Source organism: Aethalodelphis obliquidens, unplaced genomic scaffold (genome assembly GCF_003676395.1).
Source record: "Aethalodelphis obliquidens isolate GAN/ISIS:26980383/991018 unplaced genomic scaffold, ASM367639v1 scaffold16, whole genome shotgun sequence".
NCBI classification, from domain to species: Eukaryota; Metazoa; Chordata; class Mammalia; order Artiodactyla; family Delphinidae; genus Aethalodelphis; species Aethalodelphis obliquidens.
In genome coordinates, this window is record NW_020837960.1 from 15,490,150 (window position 1) to 15,508,043 (window position 17,894).

Consider the following 17,894-nt stretch of genomic DNA (forward strand, 5'->3'; position numbering starts at 1 on the left):
GTCTGTTTTCATCATTACTTCAATGTGGCAAGAAGTCTCCCAGGGACTCACACTTGCTCATCTTGTAACAATGCCAGCTTTGAATCCTCAAACTTGCCCTGGAAGGGGAGGAGCTAGAGTGCTAAATCCTGCAGGGGTTTATAGGCAGGCCTGAAAGGCACACAGCGCTTTTCCCCATTTCCATTGGCCAGAAGCTTCTCAGCCATATGACCCCAGGCCATATGGGAGATGGGGAAATGTAGTCATTGGGTGTGTCCAGGAGGAGAACCAAAATAATCTGCTGAACACAAAACATTGTCTTTACCACAAATGGACAATTTGAATGAAATGAATGAATGAAAAAAACTCACGAGAAAATAAAGATCATCCATAATTCCATCACCCAGAAATAATCATAATAAGAAATTGAGTGTGTTTTTAAAACTGTATTATCTTACTACAATAGCAGCACACTCTTGACAGATTTGGAAAATATATAGAAACACAGGGAAAATAGAAATTATTCCACCTACCGAGAGCTCACTGGATTTTTCGTTTTTGTTGTTATTTTGGTCTATGCACTTGACTTCTGTGTCTTTACTGTTTTACAGTCTTTTCCTCCACTTAATATAAGCACTTTACAGATCGTTGAAAATTCTACATTTTAAAGGCTGCATTATATTTATCGTGGATATGCTGTAATTTTCTAATAAGTTCTCTCTTGTTGGACGTTTCAGTAATGTATGACATTTTTGCCATTAAAAATGCTGAGATGTATCCCTTATATAGAGTCAGTTGAATAGGGGTGCCCCTCTCACCCAAGCTTGGTCAGTCAGATGGTGCCCAGAATCTCCAACTGAGATTCTGGGTTATACCCTTTGAACTCATGTGCCATGCCTGAGACTGCAGTCTTGGTGTGGGCATGGGCTTGGGAAGATCAGAAGGCAAAGGAAGTGAGTGAGAAGATGACATCATCAGGCAGGCACAGAGGACTGCCTGGTTTCCTGGTGGCCTAGGCGAGACTCAGCTGTACATGCGTCCCTGCCCTTGAGTTCTGTGCGGCACTCCATCTTGTGTATGTGCGTATTTACCTAAGATTGCTCTAATCCAGCTCCTTTCCAGGAACATTGTATCCCTATTGCATGGTTGAAAGAAGAGCACACAAGTCAGAAGATTAAAATCTTTGCAAGTTGTTAGGACTGTGATCGTGATCATTCATCGGTGACACAGCAGTAAGACTCTGGCTTAAAAGGTGGAAGAAAATGAAACAATAAATGTGAGAGTGCTTTGTACAGGTCTGTACAGTTGTTGGCAGTTATGCTTTTTGTGAACCCTGATCTTATTTTTTAGTGCATATTTTTTAAATTTCTGCTTTTCCTGTATCCATTTTAGATTCTCAACACACGTTAATAAGTGGGATGCAAAAACAAAACAAAACACAGTGTTCTAAATGGTATTTATCTCAAGTAGTGCAAGTGGGGTGTAGAATATAAAGAAACTTAAAGGCAGTTGAATAATGCTGTTAACGAAAAGGAAATGGATTATGGGGAGGAACAGGTCCAGATTCCACGTTTGAATGCGGTTATGTCATACTGGCTGAATCTATAACATTCCTCGAAGGGCACATTTAATAGTTTACTAGACACCCCCTCTCCACCTAGTGAAGAGTGTTGCCCAGAATTATGTAAATCCTACTCTGATGGACAGCAGTCTTTGCACATTTAACTCTTTGAGACTCAGTAAGGGCTTCATATGTATATTTATAAAAAGGACACGGGACATGTCCTTTTTTTATAAGGACATGTTGTTGAATGTCTCATCCAAAGCCAATGTTTGCTTTCCTCTCTCTGGGTCTTTCTCATTCATGTATTACATGAGGAAGAAGCATGGTTTAGTCTCAGCTCTCGCACTATTTATCACTGTTAGGCTTTTATCTTATTGAGAAAATATTAATCACAATTTAAGATTTATAAATATATATATACTGTAGCCTTTATTCAGTGTGGACTCTTAATCCTTCCAGCCTTCTATTGCAGATTAGTCCTGAGAAGCAGATGGATGGGAGTGGGCTCTTGGGAGCTCAAAATCCATTTCTAAGTGGCATAAAACAAGAGCGTCCTAACTCTCTCGCATATATTTGTAAATAATTTGATGGGATTTCTATATTGAGTTTTAAGCTTATATTTGTATTCACATTTTTATTGTAGAAGTCATATAATATAGAAATGTTGATGGTAAAAAGTGCCCTCTTTTTTCTACCATCCTCTTCTCCAGTCCCATTCCCACCATTGTTAACAGTTCAACATGTAGGGTAACTTTTAGATGACCTTATTCTTGCCCTAGTCAGTAAGAAGATGAAAACACCTTCCATCTGGTCAGATGATGATGAGGTCTTACGTGTGTTCAACTGGGAGTGTGTTCAAGAAGCCCAAGCCAGAAACCCTATCCTCTCCCCAGTCACCAAGTCCTCCACCTTCCAGCATCTTCCTGCTCTTCTGCAAACATGGCTTAACATCCACTTCACCCCTGCAATCCACTCTTCATACTGCAGCCACAACAATCTCTTCAGAACACAAATTTGATGTTTTCTTTATGACACCCACGGCTTTAAAACACTCTCACAGCTTTCCCTGGCTCTTAGGATAAAGAGCAAATTACTTAATGCTGCATAATACAGCCCTAACCCACCTCTGCAGCCTCATCCTAACCATACTCCCCTTTGCTCTTTGCAGCCTGTCACACTGGCTCCCTTACAGTTTCTTGGTAAATGCTATTTTCCCTCTCTTGAAAATTATTCCCATTCATTCTTCACCATGCCCTTTCATTAGCTTCTAGGCAACCTTCAGAATTTAGTTCCCTTTCTCAAAGGAAACCTTTCCTGAAGCATTAGGAAAATTCTGTTTCATGATTTCACAGCATCACGTATTTCTCCTTCATGGCAGTGAAAGTGATTAAAATTTTATATTTTGTCATTGTTGCTTATTTGATTAATTCCCCCACTAGACTCCTCAATATCTTGATAGGGTGCCTGGCACGTAGTTGGAGCTCTTAATTATTTGTTCAGTGAATTAATCATTCCTCCCCATTCCACCTTCATTCCCTAGTCTTGACCACCATCACCTTTATTATGGATAATATAACATTTCCGAGTTGTCTAGATGTCTCTTCCAAAATCTACGTTGGCTTTCTCAAATCTGTCCACTCTGGATCTTTGTGAGTTGGATTAAATATAAATTTGATCATGTCTTTCTTTCATAAAGCTGCATTTAGGAAAAAATCCAAACTCTTTCCAAGCCCTAAAATTCTGCCCTCAGGAAATTTCTCTTCACCACTTTTATGTTTTCATCCTAACCTCTTCTTTTTGTTCTGGCCTTTATATAAGCTGGTGGCCCTGCCTAAAATAATTTTCTCTCTCCCTGCACCCCTTCCTCCCCACAAACAAAACATTTAGTTAATTCCTACTCATCCTTTATACCTCGGATTAAAAATTTTCTCAGAAAAAGCCACTATACCTCTTTATTTCCAATAACTTCCATGTTATTTTACTATGTCTCCCTGAAACCTTCCATTAGACTATTAGCAAAGCTTACCACTGTGTCCTCTCTAGTTGGTGTGTAATAGGTTTTAACATTAAATGAAGGAATAAACTAAATTCTTGGTCAACTAGCTAGAAAAAAAAAAAGTTTAACATCAACTTTATTAAAACCAAATTATTTTTGGCAGACAATCTTCATCATTTGAATGGACAATTCAATTAACATTTATTGAATGAATGAGCTACATTTTGTGGATCAACTAATTCAGCTGGTGAGGGTTTTACTTGGAGGCTGTTTCATCCTGGCAGGCTCATTGTGCAAAGACATAGCCTCATTCTAAGTAAAATGTTCTGTGAGAGTCATATTAAAGTTTTTGCATGACAGAAGTGGATGACTGATATATATCCCCTAATGTTTCAAACCAAACTTACATCTTTGTCCATACTATGTCATTCCACTGAATTTGGGATCAGATGCTCTTCCACATTCAAAAGGATACCGACATTCTTTAGAGTCCCAGTGATGACCAAAAGGGGGTGATACTAACTTTAGAGACGTAGGAGGACTATTTGGTTGTCACAAGGATTGGGGATGCTATTTATATTTCCTAGGTGAAGCCAAGGATGCTAAATGTCTTAAAAGCTGGGAGTCCTGCACAACAAAGTATTGCCCTGCCTAATTTGTCAATTATACCACCGCTGGGAAGCATGGAAGGAGCCGCAGAAGAGGTTCCTGAATGCCAGAGATAAAGTTATCCATTAACACCTGACTAGATAGACCCACGTATGGTTTTCTATTTGGGCATGAATACGGCAGCTTCTTAGAACATTTCTTATAACAAACATATAATTAACCAAATACAAGTTTAGTAGCTGAACCCCACATATCTAGTTCTAACCGACTCCAGAGAACATGACACTTTAGTTAACCCTTAATTATCTGATACCCAACTCCTGTCACAAACCCAGCTGAGGCATCCAGGAAGGTGAGCTTATGAAATCTGAGAAGCAGTTATTTCTCAGGAATGAGTCTCTAGATTCTATCCTTGCAGCTAGTTGCCACTCTAGAAAGCTACCTTGAATGCCTCCTTAACTCCCCATAGAAATGCCTTCATAGAACCATAACGATATTCTCTTGACTTTTGTTGAGGATCGATAGAAATAAAAATGAGCCAAAAATGTCTCTTCAACTTTTATAAAGGTTTTATTGAAAAAAATTGTAATATTTTAAATCTAAATATTCTTTAATGTTAGGAAAAAATTTTTCTCATACTTGCTGATATTAGATAATAGGGCTAAATTAATTATTTATTTCCCTTTTGCCTTGATTGCTGGGAAACTCAGAGCTCCCATTGTGTTCAATTAGATTAATTGCTTTTAGCCTAGGTTCTCCTGTAGTATATAACCCTTTCAGTAGTTGGCTCATGCTCTGTTGTGTATTTTATTTTTTTATTTTCTATTTTTTAACATTTTTATTGGAGTATAGTTGCTTTACCTGTTGTGTATTTTAGATCAAATTTCCATGCAATAAAATGTACATGTGTTTAATACAGTGAATTTTGACAATTTTGTATGTCTGGCTTAACAATCATCAGAGCAACTTCATTCCCCCAGAGAGTTCCCTTGTACCCCTTTCCAGTCAATTTTTCCTCCATCGGCTGCAACTACTTTCTGATTTCTATGACCATAGATTAGTTTTTGGCTGTTCTTGAACTTTACTTGAATGGAATCAGAATTTGTAATCTTTTAGTCTGGCTTTTTTCACTCAACATAACGTTTATGATATCCACATTGTTGCATGAATCAGTACTTCTTTTTAATTGCTGAGTAGTATTTTACTTTTAAAAATATACTGTAATTTGTTTATTTCTCCTGTATATGGATATTTTTGTTGTTTCCAGTACTCGCTATTATGGATAAAGTTGGTATGAATATTCATATACAGTTCTTTGTGAATAGCTCATGTTTTAAAATCTTTGTTTAATGATTTCATTATGAAAGTATCTTTATTGTAAACCTCACATCTGGATGGGGGGCGGGAGTGAAAATATAGCAGTGCCAGTATCATTAGATTTACAGTCATAACTTAAACACTAAAAACAACTTATAAGTTTTAGTTTCCCATTGTTTTAAAATTGAAGGCCAAGCCAAATATGTAACTTATCCCTTCAGATAAACTTCTGCAGTTTGAATAGCTTCTCTTTTAAATTCACTTTAAGCTATAGGTTGCTATCTTTTCACATCTTCATTTTACTTGTCCAATAGGCATACCAGATTTAACATATTCAAAGCCAAACTTAATCCCCCACCCCTGCCAAAAAAAAAAAAAAATCTAGCCCTTCCATATTCTCACCTCAATTCTCTTCCCAGTTGCTCAGGCTAAAAAAATGTGGCGTCATCTTTGATTCCTCTCTTTTTCATAAACCTCGCACCTAAGTCGATTAGCAAACCTGGTGTGCCCTACCTTCAAAATACAGATAATCAGGAATTCATCCACTTGTCAGTCTCTCTACTGCTAACATACTAGTCAAAGCCACTGTCATCTCTTGCTTGGATTAGTGAAATTTCAAGCCTCCTAACCAGTCTTCCTGCTTCTATTATTTGTTCCTAGAGCCTGTTCTAAACAGAGCAGCTAGAGTGGTCTTTCTCCATCTCAGTTACGTCAGTCACTCCTCTGCTCCAATCCCAACATTTTCATTCAGAATAAAAGCCAAAGTTCTTATGATGGTCTACAAGGCCATAAGTAATCTGGCCTCCCAGGACCTTTCCTTACATCACCTACCTCTCCGCTTTCTCATTCCTCTCCAGTCTCATGGCTGCCTCACTTTCCTTTGAACTCCCAAGAGCAGTCCTGCCTCAGAGCTTTTACACTGGCTGTTTCTGGGCCAGGAATTCCGCTCCTCCCACCACCAGCCCCTACCTATAGCCCAAGGCTCACTGCCTTACTTTATCCATGTCTCTACTCAGCTGTCACTTCATTAGATAGGTCTTGCCTGATCACCTTTTCTAAAGAGAATCCCACCTCCACCCTCAATGCCAGCAATGTCTATTTGTATTGTATTCTTAGCCTGACGCAGGCCAGACCACAAAGACTACTTCAAGTTTGAGGATGGGCAAAAATGATGACAAGAGCTTGACTGAAGATTCCTGAAACAGCTAATAAGCAATGCAAAGAATAACTAAGAAAGTGACTGGGGACAATTTCCCACAGCCTCTCTCATTTTCTCATGGAGGCTCCTCTGGGATTTGGTGGTCTCCACAGCCCACTTGGAGTGAGAGGTCCACCAGGGGGAGAAGCACAGAACTATGGGCTTTGCCTCACCCACCTCCTTTCACCCCCCAGCCATTCAACAACCAGAAGCAACCTATACTATCTTATTCTGCTGCGAAGTGAGACAGATCATCAAGGCTTTGTGCCTGGGTGTCCTTGTGGCTTTGACAGTCTTGCCTTATCTATGCCTGCACTCCAGTAGGATTTAAGAGTTTTCTAGCCTGCCCTGTTAGGAGCCATGAATTACCACAATGCCTCACTTTCTCCATGATTCTTATTATCACCCAACCTATTATATATTTATTCTGTGCCTATTTGTTGCTTGTCTCCCCAAGTAAACGTAAGTTCATGAGAACAGAGATTTGACTCTTTTTGTTCACACTGTATGCCCTCCCCAGTACCTAGAATAGCACCTGACACATAATAATAAATATTTACTGAATGAATTTTGTTCAGTGTATTTAACGTGGTTCTATGTAGTCTCCTAAATAATTGGCATCACTGTATACACTTCAGTGGCTGTTGATATCAAACAAAACCTCTCTTGGCTTTTTTCTTTCCTTTGAGTTTCAGAATGTTACTTAGGGGTTGGAATGGCCATGGGAATGTAAGTTGCATACACCTCACACTGGGCACTGGTTTTGCTGCCATGTTAGGAAAGAGAGCTGGGCACTGGGTCTTCAGTAGCCAGAGTATAAGAAAATTTATTTTCTTATTTAATATCTAAAAGTTCAAATTACCTCTAATCTAGGGACTTCTTGAATAAGATCATGCTGATTCACACTGGAGAATAAAAGATGGCAAAGAATGTACTGAGATTCAGACTGATTCACAAGTAAAAGGCCTCTTGGAAGCAACATTCTGGGAAAGGTCCCGCTTGCTCAAAAATCTGAATGTTTTGGGGTCCGAATGAGTGTGAATGGTACAGAGACTCAAGCTAGAAACTCTAGCTTCTCATTGATTCAGTCCAACAAATAATTCTAGTATATCAGATACTCCCTTCAAATATGTAATCCTGACTGTGATCTATTTTTTTTTTAAGTCAACATCGTCTCTATAGTAAAATATTTTCTACTAGATGACCCAGAAAGTCCAGCTCCCTGGTGGTCAGTAGGTAGCATTCATTGAGCACCCATGTGTGTAGATTACAGCACTAAACTCTGACCTAAGGGAGTCTGCAATTTCTATCTGCCTGTGGGTATTGGTTGAAAGGAAAATAATAAGCTTACCTCTCTTTCCCTGTAAGTCTCATTGCTTCCAGTGCAAGAAAAGATGTTGACTAATACAACTGTTTTATAGATCGTCTCTTTTGTAATACAGAAACAGCTAAAATTTCTTTTGCAGATTTTGATAGAGTATTTGATATTGACCTAATACCAGTTTGATATTACATCAGCTCATTTTGGAGCCAAGGGTGGATCTCATGCCTGGGAGGGTAGTGAATCTTGTATATCTGACTCATCTTCCCCAAATACTCAAAGACCATGGTCAGGAAGATGGTTACTATGGCTCTCGTAAGAAAAGGGCATTCCACACCAAATTCTGGTCAGAAATAATAAACATGGAAAACGGAATAATGAGCTTTTTAAGAAGCCATGTATAGGGACTTCCCTGGTGGTCCAGTGGTTAAGAATCCGCCTTCCAATGCGCGGGACATGGGTTTGATCCCTGGTTGGGGAACTAGGATCCCACATGCCGTGGAGCAACTAAGCCCGTGGGCCACAACTACTGAGCCCGTGTGCTTTAGAGCCCTGCGCCACAACTAGAGAGAGACCTGTAGGCCGCAACGAAAGATCCCACGTGCTGCAGCTAAGACCCCATGCAGCCAAATAAATAAATAAATATTAAAAAAAAAAAGAAGCCATGACACATAAAAACAATGTTCAAAGTCAAATATTCATGTGGCTCCTGTGAAGGGCTTTGCTAAATTAAACAAGTCTGGAATAGATTAGCTCTAGGCAGAGGGGTTTGGCCAAGGATGAGGAGGTCCATCTCTGGTTGATCACAGAGCCACACAAACAAGGCAGGTAAGGAGAATTTAAAAAATATATATTTATTTATTTATTTAGGCTGTGCCGGGTCTTAGTTGAGGCATGTAGGATCTTTGTTGCGGCATGCAGACTTCTTAGTTGCAGCATGCATGCGGGATCTAGTTCCCTGACCAGGGATCAAACCCAGGTCCCCTGCACTGGGAGCGTGGAGTCTTACCCACTGGGCCCAGTAAGGAGAATTTAAACCAGCGCAGAAAAGTCACAGATAGAGTTCAAACCAGAAAAACCCTAAACAACACAACAAAACATACAAACAAAAAAAAACACAAGTTAATTGGCAGAAACTTATTTTAACTTCGATGACTGTCAATGCAGTTCACTTAGAACGATAAACTTCAGACCAGGTACGACCCCTTGACTAGTTATTTCACAAAGAATCAATCCTTAGAAGATGGAACGTCCTTTCTTCTGTAAGTCATGCCTTACCCAGAAGTCACAGGCTTCTTGGAATGCCTATTAAAAATCCAAGATCTCCTGGAAATGACTTTGAAACACAATTTTCAATATTATTGACCCACCCAGCCATTCCTAGATGTACAGATTGTACGGTCACATGCTGTGTGACTGGAACAGAGGACCAGGAGGAGAGAGCAGGAACAGAAGAGACACTTTTGCTGTTGACCACTACTTTTTGTCTTTAAAGATCACATACGTCTTTGACTTTTAATTATGGAAAATTTCTAATACAGACACAAAAGTAGAAACAATAGTATAATAAATTCTCATGAGCTCATCACTCAGCTTTACCTGTTAGCAATATTTTGTTTTCCATTTCATCCATCTCTCCCTTATTTTTATTTCTGTAGGAGTATTTTAGCAACTCTCAAACATTATATCATTTCACCCATAAATACTATATCTCTTTTCTTATTTTAGCAAAGTCACAATACTGTTATCCCCATCCTCAACAAAATTAACATTAAATATTTTTATCATCTAATATATATCTAGATCTATGTTCAGATTTCCTCAGTTGGCTTAAAAATGGCTTTTGATAGTTGGTTTGTTTGAATTGGGATTCAAGGAAGGTCCACACTTTGCACTTGATTGCTATATCCTTTAAATCTATTTTTAAAATTTATTTATTTTAACATCTTTATTGGAATATAATTGCTTTACAATGGTGTGTTATAAATCTATTTTAATCAATGAGTTCATCTCCCCTTCTCTACCCTCCTGACGTTCATTGATTGAAAATTTGGGTCAAGTGTCCTGTAGTATCTCCTAAATTATGGATTTTTCTGATTGCGTTTCCATGGTGTCATTTAAAATTTTCCCATATCCCCTATATTTTTTGTAAACTGAGTTAGATCTGGAGAAAGAATTAAATTCAGGTTACTTACTTATTTTGGCAAGAACACTTCATTAACTGTGCTGTAATCTTCCTATTGCATCATGTTAGTAGGAAGTGATAGCTTGATCGATGGGTTAAAGTACGTTTCTATAATTTTATTTAAAACTCTTAATTATAATATACTACATTCACTGGAAAAACTAGAAAATGCAGATAGCAATAAATAAGGAAATAAAAAGCAAGCATATTCCCACAATTCAAAAAAGACTACCATTTACATTTGGTATATGTCTTTCCAGGTTTTTTCTGTTTTGATTGATTAATCTTGAAACTTTCTCCTTTCTCTCCCTTATTAGACTAATGCTGCCCTTTTAAATATCATCCAGTAAATCCTTCAGTTAACGAATATTTGGGGGTGCCTATTATTATTATTATTATCATTATTATTAATGATACTAGAAAGAAGAAAGGATGGGAGGAAGAGTGCAGTTTGAGCACCTGTATGTAGCAGTGCTTTTACATTATGTTTTACTTATCTTCACATGACCTTCTCAGAGAGGAATTATAGTCCCATTTTATAAAAGAGGAAATTGACACTCAGGCCTCCTGGAGTCTTTAACTCTGAGTCCAGAGTCCTGAAGACTTCTGATTCAAACCCAAAGTCCTAACATTCATTTCCTTCCTGAATTTTGTGATACTGATAACAAACAGGACCATTCTATCTAGTCAGTTAAAAATGTACTTGATGGGCATGGAAAAACGTAATCGTTGCTTAAAATGCTTGAGAGATTTTATTTGATCTTTAATTTAGCAAGGCAAACTCATTTAGGCATGAAAACAAAGTGCAGAAAGTCCTCTATTTTTCAGAGATTAAAAAAAAAGCTTTGCATGTTTTCAATTTTCTACTTCATCTTTACTGTTTATATCTTTTCTTGTGGTAGTGATAGTTAAGAGTCTTTAACTTAAAGTAGGTAAAAGAACGGAAAAGTGGATAAAAATCTATGATGGAGGAGATTGGGTTTGGTGCTATCTATAAATCCTGAGTCATACCAATTCTTACATGAGTTAATTCAAAGAAGCACAGAATTTTAGAACTGGAGGGTATTTTAAAGCTCATGTTCTGGAACATTCTTAATATATAACAAAGAGACTAAAACCCCAATGGGTTCAGTGATTTTCCTCAGGTCACTCAACTGCTTTGATGTCAAGACATGACTTGAACTCAACATCTTTGACCTTCAGTTGTATGTCGCCACTGTGTGAGTTTAACGCATTTTGAGAATTTTTCCCTCTATGAACAGAAGGAAATGCTTAAACAATCTTTTCATTACACTTAGGGAGGGCACTGGGGTTACCGGATTCAGAAGCATGTCCTACAGTTGTAAAACATGTGCCAAGAATGTTTTCCTACTATTGTGAAAGCTGAGGGCCAAAGGATACAAAGGAGGGACTTCAGACAGGGAGAGAAAACATTTAAATAAGGCTACAATTATATTTTTTCTAATTTCTTTAATCCTCTGCAGGAAAAGTTTAAATAAATGTGCCTTTTAGAACCACTTTAATTCCAAAATAAAAGTAGAAGAATATAAGCTGGTTTGTAATATTATATACCATACTTTTAAAAATAGAAATACTTGAATATAGAAAAGTACAAAAATGTAAAACTCACTAGGGAAAATTGAAGCAAAATCTTTTACTATGCTAGACTTTAAAATGCAAACATGAAAGTTAAAAATAAATGACAGGAAACAGCTAATTGTTCACTCAGTAACAAGCTCTTGGGACAATGGTTTGAAGCAGCTAGATGATGCGTTTCATATCCAGTTTCCTACCATTTTGTATAAACATTGCCTCTCTGTTTCCTTCATGGATAAATTTAACCTAAAAATCAGTCTCAGTGTCTCCAGTGCTGTCCTGTTTGTAGGGCAATAATCAGTCCACAGGTTTTTGACACTTTGTGGCTCACAGGATATCCTTCAGCAGACGTGCATTACTTACCCATTTTCTAATGATATTTCTGGACTGTGAACAGGGACTGATGGTGCCATGTAGTATATGGCTATTTATTCTGGCTTCTAAGCAACTGGAATGCAAGGAACTATTTAGTTCCACCACATTTGACAGAAGGGAACAGATTTGCTAGATGAGGTTGAAAACAAGCATGTCATAGTAGGCTGAGAATAAATTGGCATAAATGTAGTATCCTTCTATATGCGTACCTAGTAGTAAAGAATAATATCAAATACCGCCAACTTTCAACCCAAAGAAATATTTTTAAAAATACATAATGGGGGAGAAGGAACACTGATGTACCTAACAACTAACTTCAACAATTATCAGCTCATAGCTAATCTATTTTGCCCCCATCTATTCCCCTGCCCTGATTATATTAAAGCAAATTCTAGACATCAAATTATTTTATCCATATTTTAGTACTTATCTCTACATGACAGGGACTCTTTTTTTAAAAAGGCAAACACAAAACTATATCTCACCTAAAAATTGGACAATAAAAATTTAATTCATTAAACATACAGTTACTATTGAAATTTCTTGACTGTGTAGCTTGTGGAATCTTAGTTCTCCGACCAGGGATCGAACCCAGGGCCCCAGCAGTAAGAGCACAGAGTCCTAACCACTGGACCACCAGGGAATTCCCCGTCCTTTGTTTTCTTTTAACTTTGTATGTATGAATCAGTTTCCAAGTAAGATCCATAAATTGCAATTGGCCATTTCCTAAATATTTTTTTAATTAAAATTAAAAAAAATTTTTAATTGTGGTAAAATACACATAACATAAAATTTACCGTCTTAGCCAATTTTAAGTGCTCAGTTCTGTAGTGTAGTACATTCACATCGTCATGCCACCATCGCCACCATCCATCTCCAGAACTCTTTTCATCTTGCAAAACTGAAACTCTATGTCCATTAAACAACCACTCCCCACTCCCCCATTCCCTAGCCCCTGGCAACCACCATTCTACTTTCTGTCTCTATGAATTTGACTACTCTAGAGGCCTCAGATAAGTGCAATCATACAGTATTTGTTTTTTTGTGACTGGCTTACTGCACTTAGCATAATGGTCCCACGGTTCATCCATGTTGTAGTATTCAGAATTTCATTCCTTTTTAAGGCTGAATACCATTCTATTGTATGTATATACCACATTTTGTTTATTCATCTGTTGATGAACACTTGGGTTGCTTCCACCTCTTGGCTATTGAGTAATGAATGCTTCTATGAACATGGGTGTACAAATATCTTCGAGACCCTGCTTTAAATTCTTTTGGATATACACCCAGAGGCAGAATTACTGGATCTTATTGGAATTCTATTTTTTTTTTCTTTTCAGGGACCATCATTTTCCTTAGTGGGTGCACCCTTTTACATTCCAGAAATAGTGCACAAGTGTTCCAAGTTCTCTACATCCTTGCCAAGTCTTGTTATTTTCTGATTTTGGGGGCCTTTCTTGTTTTTTTTTTTTTTTTTTAAACAGTATCCATCCTAATGGTTGTGAAGTGGTATACCATTGTGGTTTTGATTTGTATTTCCATAATGATTAATGATGAGCATCTTTTCATTTGCTTGTTGGCCTTTTGTACATCTTTGGAGAAATGTCTATTCAAGACCTTTGCCCATTTTTCAAACAGTTTGGTTTTTGTTGTTAAGTTGTAGGAGTTCTTTATATATTCTGAATATTAACCCCTTATCAGATACATGATTTGCAAATATTTTTTTCCCATTCCATAGGCTAAATTTTCAATCTAATTGTGTCTTTTGGTGTGTAGAAATTTTAAATTTTGATGTATTCCAATTTATCATAATTTTCACTTGTGTTGCCTTTGTTTTTGGTGTCATATCCAACAAACCATTGACAAATCCAGTGTCATGAAGCTTTTCCCCCTATGTTTTCCTCAAAGAGTTTTTATAGTTTAAGATTTACATTTAGTCTTTGATCCATTTTTAGTTAATTTTTGTATTTGGTGTAAAGTAAGAGTCTTAAATCTCTTTTAATCTATAGATCTCTCACTTTCTTCTTTTTCTCTCTTCTGCCTATTGCTCTCATTTTCCTCCCTGCAATTTATTTGTTGAAAAAACTCAGTTGTTTGACCCGCAGACTGGGTTTTGTTGACCGCATTCTTGTGGTTTCCTTTAACAGGTTCCCCTGTTTCACTTCACTGCATTTCCCTATAAGCTGGTAGCTGGCTCTAAAGGTGTGATTTGATTCTAGTTTTTTTGCTTTTGTTTTTGTTTTCTCAAGAATACTTCATAGGTGATATAAGCACGTCAGGAGGCACATAGTACCTGCTTGTCTTTGCTGTTGTGATGTTAACCACCACTGAAAAATAATTACTAGAATCTATTCGTTCATAAAGTTTACAAAAAAAATGATATTTTAATTCTCTCATTCCCTTTTCACTTATTTATTGGGAAACTTCTATACAGAGAAACTTCTCATCAACTAATTAATTACCTTAGTTTAGAGGTCATATAAGAAATAAGATAAACATTTGATTCTTTCCTTTAACAATTTTCAAAATAATGAGTTGCTTCCCTAGTAGCCTCCAAAAGTGAGAAATGTATTTTCTTTTTTGTTTTATTATAAGCACATCATGAACTCATGAAAAATGTTTGACGTATCTCAATTCATTTTAGTTATTAATCTTATTTGTGCTCAAGTTGCCCCATCTTTTTCAGTGGAAGCCTCCTCAATTTGACTCTTGACTCTTTTTTGAAATAGTTATATTAATCTTTGATAGCTTTCTTCCTTTCTGTAATGATAAGCTGTTCCAGGCTTTTTAAAAATATTTTCTTCTCCAGATCAAGAATCGGCCAATTTCTGAGGATCCCTGCTTCCTTTTACTGAGAAATTTAGAGATGAAAACTTGGGGTATAAAACGTGCTCATTGCTACTGAATTGGCCATTACTTCTAGACCTTTTCAATGGACTTATAGTGTGTGTGTATATATATGTATGTTTATGTATACATAATATAAAATACAATATATTACATATATATAGTATAAAAGATAACAAAACATTATTAATTCAGCCTGATACTGCCAATACAGGAAAAGCTTTAACTGATCTTACATCTGTAGTCCTTTCTCTCATACTTCACTTTATTCTCATAATACACACACACAAGCCTCAACATCACAATAGAAACATTACCATCAGTAATAAGATTATTTAGGACTTCCCTGGTGGTCCAGCGGTTAAGATTCTGCACTCCCAGTGCAGGGGGACTGGGTTCAATCCCTGGTCATGGAACTAGATCCCACATGCTGCAACTAAAGATCCCACATGCTGCAACTAAGACCTGGTGCAGCCAAGTAAATAAAAATAAAATAAATACAAAGATTTTAAAAATTATTAAAAGAATAATAAGGTTATTTAAAACAGTTTACAAAATATTTTCTTCGTTCCCTTGTCCTTAAAGTATATCTCACTAGGAATGTACAAGTAGATTGCTATACATATCTAACTTTTAAATAACACCTTTGTTGAGATTTATGGATAATTCATACGTCATACAATTCACACATTTCAAGTGTAAAATTCAGTGGTTTTTGGCATATTCACAGAGTTGTGCAACCATTGCCACAATCCATTTTAGAACATTTTCATTATGCCAGAAAGAAACCCTGTACACATTAGCAGTCAGTCCTCATTTTCCCCCAACTGCCCTCCCAGCCCTAGGCAAACACTAACCTACTTTCCATCTTTGGGAATTTGTCTAATCTGGATATTTTACATAAAAGGAATCATATGTGATGTTTTGTGTCTGGCTTCTTTCACTTAGCATAATATTTTCAAAGTTCATCCATGTTGTAGTATATATTAGTACTTCATTCCTTTTTATTACAAAATAATATTTCATTGAATGGTTATACTGGATTTCATTTGCCATTCATCAGTTGATGGACATTTGGATGGTTTCCACTTTTGCCTATTAGGAATAATGCTTCTATGAACATTTGTGTACAGTTTTTGCATGAACATATGTTTTTATTTCCCTTGGGTATATACCTAGAAGTGGAATTGATGAGCCATAGAGTAACTCTATGTTTAACTTTTAAGGAACCACTAGACTGTTTTCCAAAGTGGCTGCACCACTTTACGTTCCCACCTGCACTGTATGAGTGTTCCAAATTTCTCCACATCCTCTTCAACACTTGTTATTATTTGACTTTTTGATTACAGCCATCCTAGTGATAGCTCATTATGGTTTTGACTTGTATTTCCCTCATGTCTAATGCTTGCTTTACGCTTAATTTCCTCTCTTTTTCCAGTGTGTTAAAGTGGAAGTTTAAGTTTTAATTTCAGCTCTTTCTTCTTTTTTAATATAGGCATTTACAGCTACAAATGTCCCTTTAATCACAGCTTTTGCTGCATCCCAGAAATTTTGGTATGTTGTGTCTTCATTTGCATTAATTTCAAAGTATTTTCTAATTTTTCTTGTGATTTCTTCTTTTACTGGTGATATAGGAGTATGCTGTTTAATTTTCACATAATTTTTAGTATCCCAAATTTCTTTCTATATTGATTTCTATTTTCATTCAGTTGTGGTTGGAGAACATACTTTGTGTGATGTCAATCATTTTAAATTTATTGAGTTTGATTTAAGGCCTAGCATATGGTCTGTTCTGGAGAATGTTCCATGTGTACTTGAGAAGAATGAAGTGCATTCTGTTTTTGTTGGGTAGAGTTGTTCTACAGATGTCTGGTTAAGACTAGTTGGTTTATAGAGTTCTTCAAGTCTTCTATTTTCATGCTGATCTTCTATCTAGCTATTCAATCCTTATTGAAAGGGGTGTATTAAAGTCTCCAACTATTATTGTTGAATTGACTATTTCTCCCTTCAATTCTGTTGGGTTTTGCTTCATGCATTTCGGGGCTCTGTTGTTAGAAGCATACGTGTTTATAATCATTATATCTTCCTAATATATTGTACTTTAGTCATTACAAAATTCTTCTTTTTATCAATAGTAAATAATTTTAAAGCCTCTTTTGCCTGATACTAATATAGCCACACCGGCTTTCTTATGGTTGTTTATATATCTTTTTCCATATTTTTCCTTTCAACCTATTTCTATCTTGAATCAAAAATGTCTTGTAGATAGTATATAGTTGAATCCTGCTTCAGTTGGGAATTGGGAGAATGGGAGCTCCAATTCGTTGGCCACAGCTGCTCAGAGTGGAGTTTTCTTTTTACTGAACTAGAGAGGGGGGGAAGAGGGGAATGGGTTGTGGCTCAAGTGCCATAGACTGACAGTTCTTACTGAGATGTAGTAGATTTTCTTGAGTAAACATTTCATTTGCTGTATGACTTTAGGACAATTTACAGAGATTTTAAATGTTTTTAAAAAATAATTTTCACCATTTATGGTTGTTTCACTGGAGAGCAGGTCTGTAGAACTCCTCACCCTGCCATTCAGATCATCTCCTTATTTAAGTTTTGATTGTAAAAAATTTCAAACATATGAAAAAGAGAGAAACCAATATAATAGACCTTCATAAGCTAAATATTCATTTTAAGCTATCATGAAACATGTGGTCATGTCTTACCTTCTTTTCCTTCCTCCTTTAGATTATTTTTGAAGCAAATCTTTAATATCATATAATTTATTCTATAAACATTGCTTTTAAAAGTCAGTTAGTCTCTCTCTCTCTTTCTCTCTCTCTCTCTCTCTCACACACACACACACACCCCTCCCTCCCTCATTGCTCAGCAGTCCCACCTCTGTCCTGTCACATA

The 17,894-nt window shown here is 36.7% G+C and overlaps 1 long non-coding RNA gene across 1 annotated transcript in view; it reads right to left on the reverse strand.

The window, feature by feature from the left end:
- LOC113625618 (uncharacterized) overlaps nt 1-17,894 on the reverse strand; it is a 47,978-nt gene that overhangs the window by 9,328 nt on the left and 20,756 nt on the right. The gene's annotated exons all lie outside the window — the stretch shown is intronic.